We start from the raw sequence: 9,541 nt of genomic DNA, 5'->3' as shown, positions 1-9,541 counted from the left end.
GGGTGTAGCTTAGAGTTAGGAGAAGGCGGGGGGCCGGGGACCAGAGACCGACCTGTAAGTTGAATTTAGCCAGCGCCCCCGCGTGGCCAAACGTGCCCACAGCACCCGCGACAGCTCGCAGGAGACTTTCTTACCCCTGGAGCAGCAAATCCGGCTTTCGCGACCAGGCCGAGCGTGTTTCCCAGGACAGTAGGGGAGGATGGTCCTGGACAGTTTTTCTCCCTGCGCAGGAGGAGGGGAACATCCCCCTTCTGGCCCCGTCAACGCCCCTGGAGCGTGTGACCCTCCCACCCGTATTGTGCGAGCGTAGTCTGGTTCCGTGTGAGCGCCACAAGCTTCCTTCCAGCCTTTACCTCTTATTTCCCTCATTTTTCCCTCTGAAAGGGATCAACTCTAAAACCCGCCTAATCAGCGCCCGGAGAGACTTTGGGAAATTTGGCCCCAATAGGTTTTATTCACCTCTTGTCATCTGACTGTCGCTCCCCTTCCCCAGCCGAAAGCATGTCCGGCACCCCCCCCCCTCCAGCCCCCTACATACACGGCGATACTTATTGTACGGGGCCCGCCCCTGGCTGTCGCACTGTGTCTCCCAGAGCGCAGTAATACACCGCCGCGTCCGCCAGCCGCGCCCTGCGCAGGACCAGCACGCTGGATTTCCTGTCCCCGGGGATGTGCAGGGCTCCCTCGGGCTCGGAGCTCGGCGTGGTTCCGCTGTACCCAGACACGATGAACTGGGGCCCTCGGCCCGGGAACTGCCGGTACCAAAACACACTGTCACTCGTCGTGATTGCGGGGTGGTTGCAGGTGAGGTTCTGTTCGGCTCCCTCCGAGGCTTTGGCGGAGTCCGGCTGCTGGATCTGAGCCCGGCTCGGGGCACCTGGGAATGAAATCCTGGCAGAGTTAAGTCAGTAGTTGACGAACTTTAGGACACCGCAGTAGGGGGGACGGGGTGTATTGGGTGGGATGGGAGGAGGGAGAGAGAGGGGTGTTGATTGGGATGGGCGGGGGAGCAGGGGTGTGGTAGGTGGGGTGGGCGGGTTTGGGGACAGGGGTGGCTGGGATGGGCAACGGGCAGCTGGAAACAGGAAATCTTACCCCAAACGAGAAGCAGCAAAATCGCTGCGCCCCGCGTTGTTCCCATCCCCGCACAAATCGGGGTGTCTCTGCTCTTCCCCGGTGACCCTCCGCTGGTCTCTTTCCCCAGCCCCACAGACCCTCACCGGGACAGACACCGGGCCCTGTTCCCACCGCTGCAGACCCGGGGAGCGACACGCGCGCTGTGACCCTGCTGTTGCTGCTGGATTTTGAGTTGGGTCCTGGGTGGTGTCAATGACGCAAACCCCGCCCCGGCGAGTCTGTGCTTAGGCGCTCAAAGGCTCCGCGTGTCCGCCAGGAGCTCCGAGCGGAGAGCGAACCGCCAGGCTGGGAGGGAGAGAAAGCAAAGCCAGGGAGGGTGTGAAAAGGATCCAGAGGCCGACAAGTCTACATGGAGCGTGGCACGCGACTCTGGAGCTGTGCAGCACGAACCCTCTCTGCAGAACTTTGCCAAAGTCTGTGGTCCCCAACCCCTTTAACCACAAGCTCTCCTTTTCAACTTAAGTCCATGTAAGATCTCCCTGAAACCGAAATACCCTTGTCCCTCTTCCTACCTCGCCGATTTCAGGCCCTGTCTCTGCTCCACCTCCACCATCCTCAGTCCCTTTTAAGAGGCTCGTTAGGGGGTTGGGTGCAGGCTCTGATCTTGGCCCAAGGGGTCTGTAGTGCGGGACAGGCTCCAGCCTCAGTCTAGGGTAGGGGATGGGGTTTCAGAGTGCAAGCTCTGGGAAGGAGTTTGCGTGCGGGGAGACCCACCTCCCGGGCAGGTGCCTGAGTGGAGGGATGGACAAAAATAGCCCACTCTGCCAGCAGTAAAAGGAGTAACAACCACCCCACCCCACCCCCGTTGGGGTGGAAGAGGAGAGAGAAGGACCGTGTGTGAGAGAGAATGACAGAGACACACAAAGCATGTGAGAGTGACCGATATTTGAATTGCCTATCGCCTTCCACCCCTTCTCTCTGTGTCGAGACAGGGTACAGAAGTGTGGGGAGGGACACCCCAACATCAGTGAACCCATTCTCCCTCCCACACCTTGCACAGCAAACCGGAGGCTCCCACGGTGGCAGCTGCAAGGCAGAGGGCAGGAGCAGAGGGACAGTGCGGGAGGAGCAAATGAAGTACCAGACCTTGAGAGTTTCCAGGCCAAACAAGGATCCCCTGTGAGAGGCTCTGAGATTTACTAGTAGATCCCGATCTACTGGTTGGTGACCCCTGGCCTAAGTATTTTGTCTCTGCCAGATACAGGGGTAAAGGCGGGTGCTGTCAGACAGCCCAACTGTGGCAATAACACTGAGTGAGCCCTGATGCATTGTGGGAGAGTATCCAGGCAGAAAGGAATTTAATAAGTACTGAGACAGGAAATTATCTCGTTTTCCAGTAAAATTGGTGGCGAGCAGAGAACAAACAGGGGATTGCACTGTGCAGCTGTCCATATTTCAAGGTAACGTTCTTGCCCCTTGAGTGTGCCAGATTTTTTGGTTTGTTTGTTTCAGTTTTACCTTTTAACTTAACTTTTTTTTCTCCGAACACAATTTTGCCTGGAACTTTTCCAAAGTTTTGAATCTGAAATGGCCACTTAAATAAATGAACAGGTGTGCAGAGACCTTGGTAAATTTGGCCCCAAATACTTTATTAGTCAGGGCTGTTCTTTGAGATCCTCTCTCCTCTCCCCTACAGGGAATGACACCCACGTTCCTCTCCCCCATCAGACACATGGCCCAAGCAGGGTGATATTTATTGCATAGCTCTGAGCTATTTCGCTGAATCTGATCACCATCAGTTCAGTCCTGCAGTTCCAGAAGTGTCCATACCTGCCATGGTCCCACGAGTGAGTTAGAGCTCTATAAAATCATGACTTGAGTGGAGAAAGTGAATAAGGAAAAGTTATTTACCTACTCCCACAATGTAAGAACTAGGGGTCTTCAAATGAAGTTAATAGGCAGCAGGTTTAAAACAAACACAAGGAAGTTTTTCTTCACTCAGATCACAGTCATTCTGTGGAACTCCCTGCCAGAGGATGTGGTGAAGGCCAGACTTTAAGAAGGTTAAAAAAAGAGCAAGATAATGGGTGGTGTGGCAAAGCTTGTGTCTGTCTGTGCATGTGTATATGTGGTATGTTACCTCCTGCGCTTTTCCTCTCTCTCTCTCTCTCTCTTTTTCTCTCTCTCTGGATGTGTGTGTGTGCGCACGCGCACGTGCGCATAGATGACCTTTTCAGGGCAGCACCCACCTCTCTTTAGAGACTTAACTGCACCGTCTATGGAGTTTGATATTCCTCGCAGAACAGAGGCGCTCGGTAACACACACGCGTTTTTTTCATGGCAGCCCTGCCGGACCGTGTCACTGTGTCACTCATGGCGCAGTAATAGGTGGCGGAGTCGCTCAGTTCGGCGGCCGCTTTCCGCAGGTGGAAGGAGTCTGGTTTTCTCTTGGCTTTAGTGTCGAATCTCCTCCTATGCCCCTCATCCGAGTCCTGGCTGCCCGCGTCCCTCAGGAAAAGCTGCAGGGGCCGGCCGGGGCGCTGCACGTACCAGAAGGGGGAAGGGTACCCGGATACCTCGTAGGTGCAGTTCAGAAGCACGGGGTCCCCCTCAGAGACTTAAATGGGTCCTGTCACTTGGGTCACCAAGTCCCCCTCGATCCGCTCTGCAGGGAGGAGAAAACAGAGCAGAGCCACTCAGGGGCTGCGCACTGAGTCCATGGCCTCTCAGGGAGTGTAAACTGCAGTCGAGTACTGAATTCGGAGCGGATCCAACATGCCCATCATTGGTGCAGGGGGATGGTGCAGGGCCATGAAGAATCCACCCCTAGCGCCTCTTGGACACGGAGCGCTCCAGGGAGACTGGCAGCTGTCACTCACCGAGCACCGCGTCACCTGGCTAGGGGGACCCCCTGTGAGAATCTGACCTGAACCTCTCTGCAGCTGAACCCCAGACTCGGTCCTGTTTCAGCCAGAACAGCCCTTCAGAAAACCACCAGGCCCAGATTTTCTCACTGCCCATGATGCCGAACCCACCCCCGGACCCAGGGCGCGTTGGGCCTGGTTATTGGAATTAGATGTCTCTCCTCCCGGCTTCAAATCCCAGCCACGGGGAGCCGCTGTAAGTAGTATAAGGGCCCTACCATCAATCAAACGTTAGCCCCACCCCCTGACCTCGGAAGTCCCGCCCCTGTCTCCGGAAGTCCTGTCTCCCCTGTCACCGGAAGTCCAGCCCCTGGAGGGTAGTACATCCGGGTCAATAGGGGCAGATGACCGGAAGTAAGGGGTGTCATGTGACCCCTCTAAGAACTCACCCCACCTCCCTCTACCAATCAGGAAGGGTTTTTCCCCTGTAGGACCGCCCCGCGAACCGCTTTGACCTATCGGGAGGCAGTTCCAGGACCGGATGACCCGCCTGGAAGCGGGTCATGTGACCCCTCTAAGAGCTTCCCATGACACCCTCTGCCAATCAGAGCATAGCACTTCCCCATAAATTCTAGCACCACACAAAAGAGGCCATCTTGTTCCAAGAGCGCGTGTTTCCGAGAGCGTGCAAACACTGAGTGTAAACATGGCTTCTTTCACCAACTTTGTTTTGGTGCCAAGCAGAAATCGCTACATCAGCGACAGTTCCGAGGAGGAAGGAGAAGTTGAAGGGAGCCCTTTGGCCCAGCCACTGATGGATACACCAGTATCTGACGCCAAAACCCAACCGCTCACGAGGCAGCCCGACGAGCTAGATGGCCTGGAGGAGGAAGGTGCCCATGGCTCCCAGGAGTCAGACAAGACGCATGGAAAAGAAGCCAAACAGGTAAGTGAAAGATCGAAGTTGGGGCATCATGGGGTTAGGAAACCGGGATTTTGTAAATTAAAAAAAAAAATGACCAGAGCGTCTTACATTATTTCTTTCTGACAATCTTTTGACAGCTTGACAATGCCTTTCTAGCTGACCCTCAGACCCAGGATAGCATTGCATCGGACAAGGCAGACGAACCGGGCCCACCTTGTTTTTGCTCAACACCGATACAAAGCATTGAAGAGAACGCCAAGGATGACGGCCGTGAAGAATTCAGGCGGTGGCTTGGCATTGACCTAGTTGAGCCAGTGCCACATCATAAGCGTAAAAAAGTCGTGTGCTCCATTGTACGCATTGATGTTTATACCGTCTTTAGTCACTGTCTTAGGGAAAAGCTTTTTGAGGACTGTGAGGGTTGTGTCATAGATGCGCCAGCCCAGCGGCACCATGACTGTGTGACTTGGACTCCAGAGGATATAAACTGCAAGCTCCGGGGCCTATGTGCTGAACTGTGTTTGTAAAGCTTATTAAATACTGTTATTGCCGTAGGTTATGCTATGCAATGTCTGTGCTTAACTCAAGAACACTTAGCACAAGGGGTGACTTTGGTAAATGCAGTGCAATTCAGTCAAGATCCTCACAGTGTTTTAAAGACCATGACCAAGCCAAAAGACGCCTGCTTAGAGCGTTATATTGAACGTTTGGTGCGTACAAAAAGTTACAGAACCCTGATTAAGAAAAAGGATGAAGTTAGAGAATGATGAGGGGGCACACATGAGATATTTACAGCTACCAAGTTTTATATCTTTTGAAAGGGGGCTTTTGTGACTATCTTCTCTCAGAAGGTTTGTGTGATCCTTACACGAGTAAAAGTTTTGGTGGAACACATGGTCTGTATGTCTTTTAAATAAAATCATTTAAAAAAATAAAGTTTGTGAGAATCCATTTTGTATAAAGGGGCCCATTTACTGAAAACCCCCTGAAAGATGTATGGTAGAAACTCGGGGGAAGGAAAAAACCCTCAAATGTTTTGTTTTTTAAATAAAAGGAAAAAATTACCACCACCACCCCAGTTAGGATTTATTAGACATGAACTCAATGGTTTAACCACACCTCACTGAATAGCCAGGGGGCTCTAGTCAATGGTTATGTTTAGGTGAGACCACTTACCCTCGTTGAGGTTAATGTTCAGTAATTATATTTGATGGGTTGGATGGGTGGGCTCTGATGAATATCTAATTAAATAACACCTCAGGAGTTTGCAGATGCTATTGGACAGTTTAAATATAAGCCCTGGGGCTGGTAGAGCGCTATTGGACAGTTTAAAGGACACAGGCATTGGTAGAAACGCTATTGGACAGTTTAAATATGACCCAGGAGTTGGTTAAATGCTATGGGCTACTTTTTCTAGCCCTTAAAAATTAAAAAAAAAATTAAGGGTCTAACCCAAAACTGAAATGTTTCAAACTTTTACCCATACTTTAGAACAAGCATTTGCTCTAAAGACAATCAAACATTTAAAAGCATTTTATTTAAACCCCAGCCTTAAGCATGAAAGAAGCATGTTTTAAAAAAACAAACCCCAAGACATTTATTGATATCTGCAAAGGGTCTCCACATGGAAATGGGTACAGCTACATTAAGGATTGGTGCTTTTACTGTTAATACTGTAAGAAAGCCCTACAAAAAATGTATTTTAACTAAAAGAAAAAAAAACTTAGCCCAAAGCAACTCAGGTGTGGAGACAGCTTAATTCTTCCACCCCCAGATCACAAAAGGCAATGCTAGGGAGGGGTGCCTATGTCTTTAAGGATCTATTATTTCAGAGTTACAGTGATCAAATTCACCTGCTAGCTACTACATTGAAGTTGATTGAAGCAATGGGCTAGGAGGGTATAAAAAACCTAGGTATTAGGGCGATTGTCCTTTTTAACAGAAACTTTCTTGAATGGCTGCTGGACTGCAACAGGAGAAGGTATGTTCCCTCTTTGTAACTTTGAAAATATATATTCTATAATGCCACTCTTTGGCCATGCTCTCTCAGTAAAATAATGGTGGCTATCTTTATTGCAATGTGATCTGTTTAACATGGATCCAGTAATTTTAAGCTGCAGTTCCCCACCAGACCAAGGTAAAAACAATTTTTAACTGTAGTTGTGCTTAATACTGTTTAAAAAAAAACCTGGATAATACTAACTAACATTTGTGCTTATTCTTTAACCTTAAGGCCCAAGCACACATGGGGGGGGACAGAACAGGCATGTGCCTGCAACACTGTCCCATGGTGAAAGGTAACTTTTTTGCAATTGGCTTTTAAATGTATGTGGGGTTTGTGTGTGTGAGTGATTTGTGTGTGTGAGAGAGATGAAGTCTGTGCAAGACATAGGTGTGTTTTTAAAATGGGGTTTGACGCATTTGGGGGTAATCCTAACTCACATTTTTTCTGCTTGTTTTTTATTCCATAGTCCCAAATATACATAGGGGAAAACAGAATAGCCCTGTGCCAGCATGCCTTTACCCTGTGGTACAAGGTAACTATCCATGATCATTTTTAAAGCGTGTGGGTTATTTTTTTTCTTTCAACTAATTGTAATGTTTAAATTGTGAGTTGGTTTTTTTCAAAACTTAATTGTGGGGGAGCTTATTGGTGTTTTTAAACTATATGTTGGCAAACTGCTGGTATAGAGTGTTTGGTGGGCTGCTCTTTCTGTGCCAAATGTATTTTCAAAATAAATGTTCAATTCTGAGTTGGGGGAGGAAGTGATGGGGTTAGGCTAAAAGTATCTGGGATGGTTATAAAAATGTGTGTTTTTAACTGGGTTTTTTATTTTAAGAAAAGCTGGCTGGGGTTAAGTTGTGGGTGATTCAGGGGCTTATGCTAGAGATAAGTGGTTTTTAAAAAAGTTTGTTGCATACCCCTGCTTTTAAAAAATATAGTTGCAAATGGTTTTAAAACAGCTGTGGGGAGTTTTTGAAGGTGTGTGTGATGGAGTTTGTAACAGACACAGGTGTGTTTTGAAAATATATGTTGTCAAACTGCTGGTAAGGTGTGTTTGGTGGGTTGCTTTTTCTGTGCAAAATGTGATGTGTTAAATGCATGTGGGTTTTGAAAAGTCTATGGCTGCAAACTTGGTTTGGTGTGTTTTTTAAAGCTGCTGTTTAGTGTATGTGTGTGGAGGGAGGGGAGAGGGGCTGTGCAAGGCATAGGTGAAGGGTTTTTTTAAGTACTTGGTTTGTTTAAACTAACAAGGGGCTTTAAAAGCAGTTTTGGCTTTTATTCTGCAAAATGAGATGTATTTAAAAAATTGTGTGGTTTTTTGTTGCTTGTTTTTTTAAGTGGTAGAAACAAACTCAAAACTCATGATGGTTGTACAGCCTGAAATGGATTATTTTGTTTCTAAAGCTATAACTTTTTAAATTTTACAAGAGGGTTTCATGTGTTTTATAATAATGTTGTTTGCTCCACAGTACAGTCAAAACATGAGAGGTCCTTAGACGAGAGGGAAAACAAGCTCAAAAGAAAAAGGAAAGAGACAGCTGAAAAGGAAAATTCACCAGCATCAGTGACTGATGGATCGATGAAGCCCAGTAAATATATTTTGCTTATTGGTTTGGTTGCTCTATGAGGTTTTAAGTAAATACATAGGTGTGGGTGAGAGAGATGGTAAAGTATACGTGTGTGGTTTTTTTTGTAAAATGTTTTTCCTCCCACCTCATAGGCATGGACATCTTTTCTGACAATGCTGTAGTCAGAGCTACAAGGACACCTCCTCCAGAACCGCCAAAGAACCAGGAATCTGCTTTGAGACCCTTAACAACGCAAACCAGCACAAGAGTGCAGATGAAGCGTCCGGGCGGTCCAAACCTCACATACGTCAAACCCAAGGACAAAACAAGACTCTGGTAAGAAACAACCATGCAACCACAACTCCAGTTCCTCAGCGGCCACTGCCACACCAAGCCCTGAGAACTGTGAGCGAAAATGCCCACATTCACAAACCCGGAGCAGGCGCTCTAGGGGTTCTGAACGTGCGCAAAACCACACACATTCACAAACCCGGAGCACGCGCTCTAGGGGTTGTGAATAAAAAACCAAGGACTGAAAACTCCTGCAATGCCGAGGTATTGCAGCCACACAAACACAACTCCAGTTCCTCAGCGGCCACTGCCACACCAAGCCCTGAGAACTGTGAGCGAAAATGCCCACATTCACAAACCCGGAGCAGGCGCTCTAGGGGTTCTGAACGTGCGCAAAACCACACACATTCACAAACCCGGAGCACGCGCTCTAGGGGTTCTGAACGTGTGCAAAACCACACACATTCACAAACCCGGAGCACGCGCTCTAGGGGTTGTGAATCAAAAACCAAGGACTGAAAACTCCTGCAATGCCGAGGTGTTGCAGCCACACAAACACAACTCCAGTTCCTCAGCGGCCACTGCCACACCAAGCCCTGAGAACTGTGAGCAAAAATGCCCACATTCACAAACCCGGAGCAGGCGCTCTAGGGGTTCTGAACGTGCGCAAAACCACACACATTCACAAACCCGGAGCATGCGCTCTAGGGGTTGTGAATAAAAAACCAAGGACTGAAAACTCCTGCAATGCCGAGGTGTTGCAGCCACACAAACACCACTCCAGTTCCTCAGTGGCCACTGCCACACCAAG

General features: G+C 49.0%; 1 pseudogene; it reads left to right on the top strand.

Annotated features, from left to right (window-relative positions):
* The first annotated feature begins 726 nt into the window (after positions 1-726).
* On the top strand, positions 727-5,684 carry LOC142821152 (uncharacterized; annotated as a pseudogene).
* Positions 5,685-9,541: the final 3,857 nt, after the last annotated feature.

The sequence above is a fragment of the Pelodiscus sinensis genome, chromosome 30 (genome assembly GCF_052426305.1).
Source record: "Pelodiscus sinensis isolate ZL-2025 chromosome 30, ASM5242630v1, whole genome shotgun sequence".
Lineage (NCBI taxonomy): Eukaryota > Metazoa > Chordata > Testudines > Trionychidae > Pelodiscus > Pelodiscus sinensis.
The sequence above is the reverse complement of the archived record's forward strand: the minus strand, read 5'-3'. Positions and strand labels throughout refer to the sequence as shown.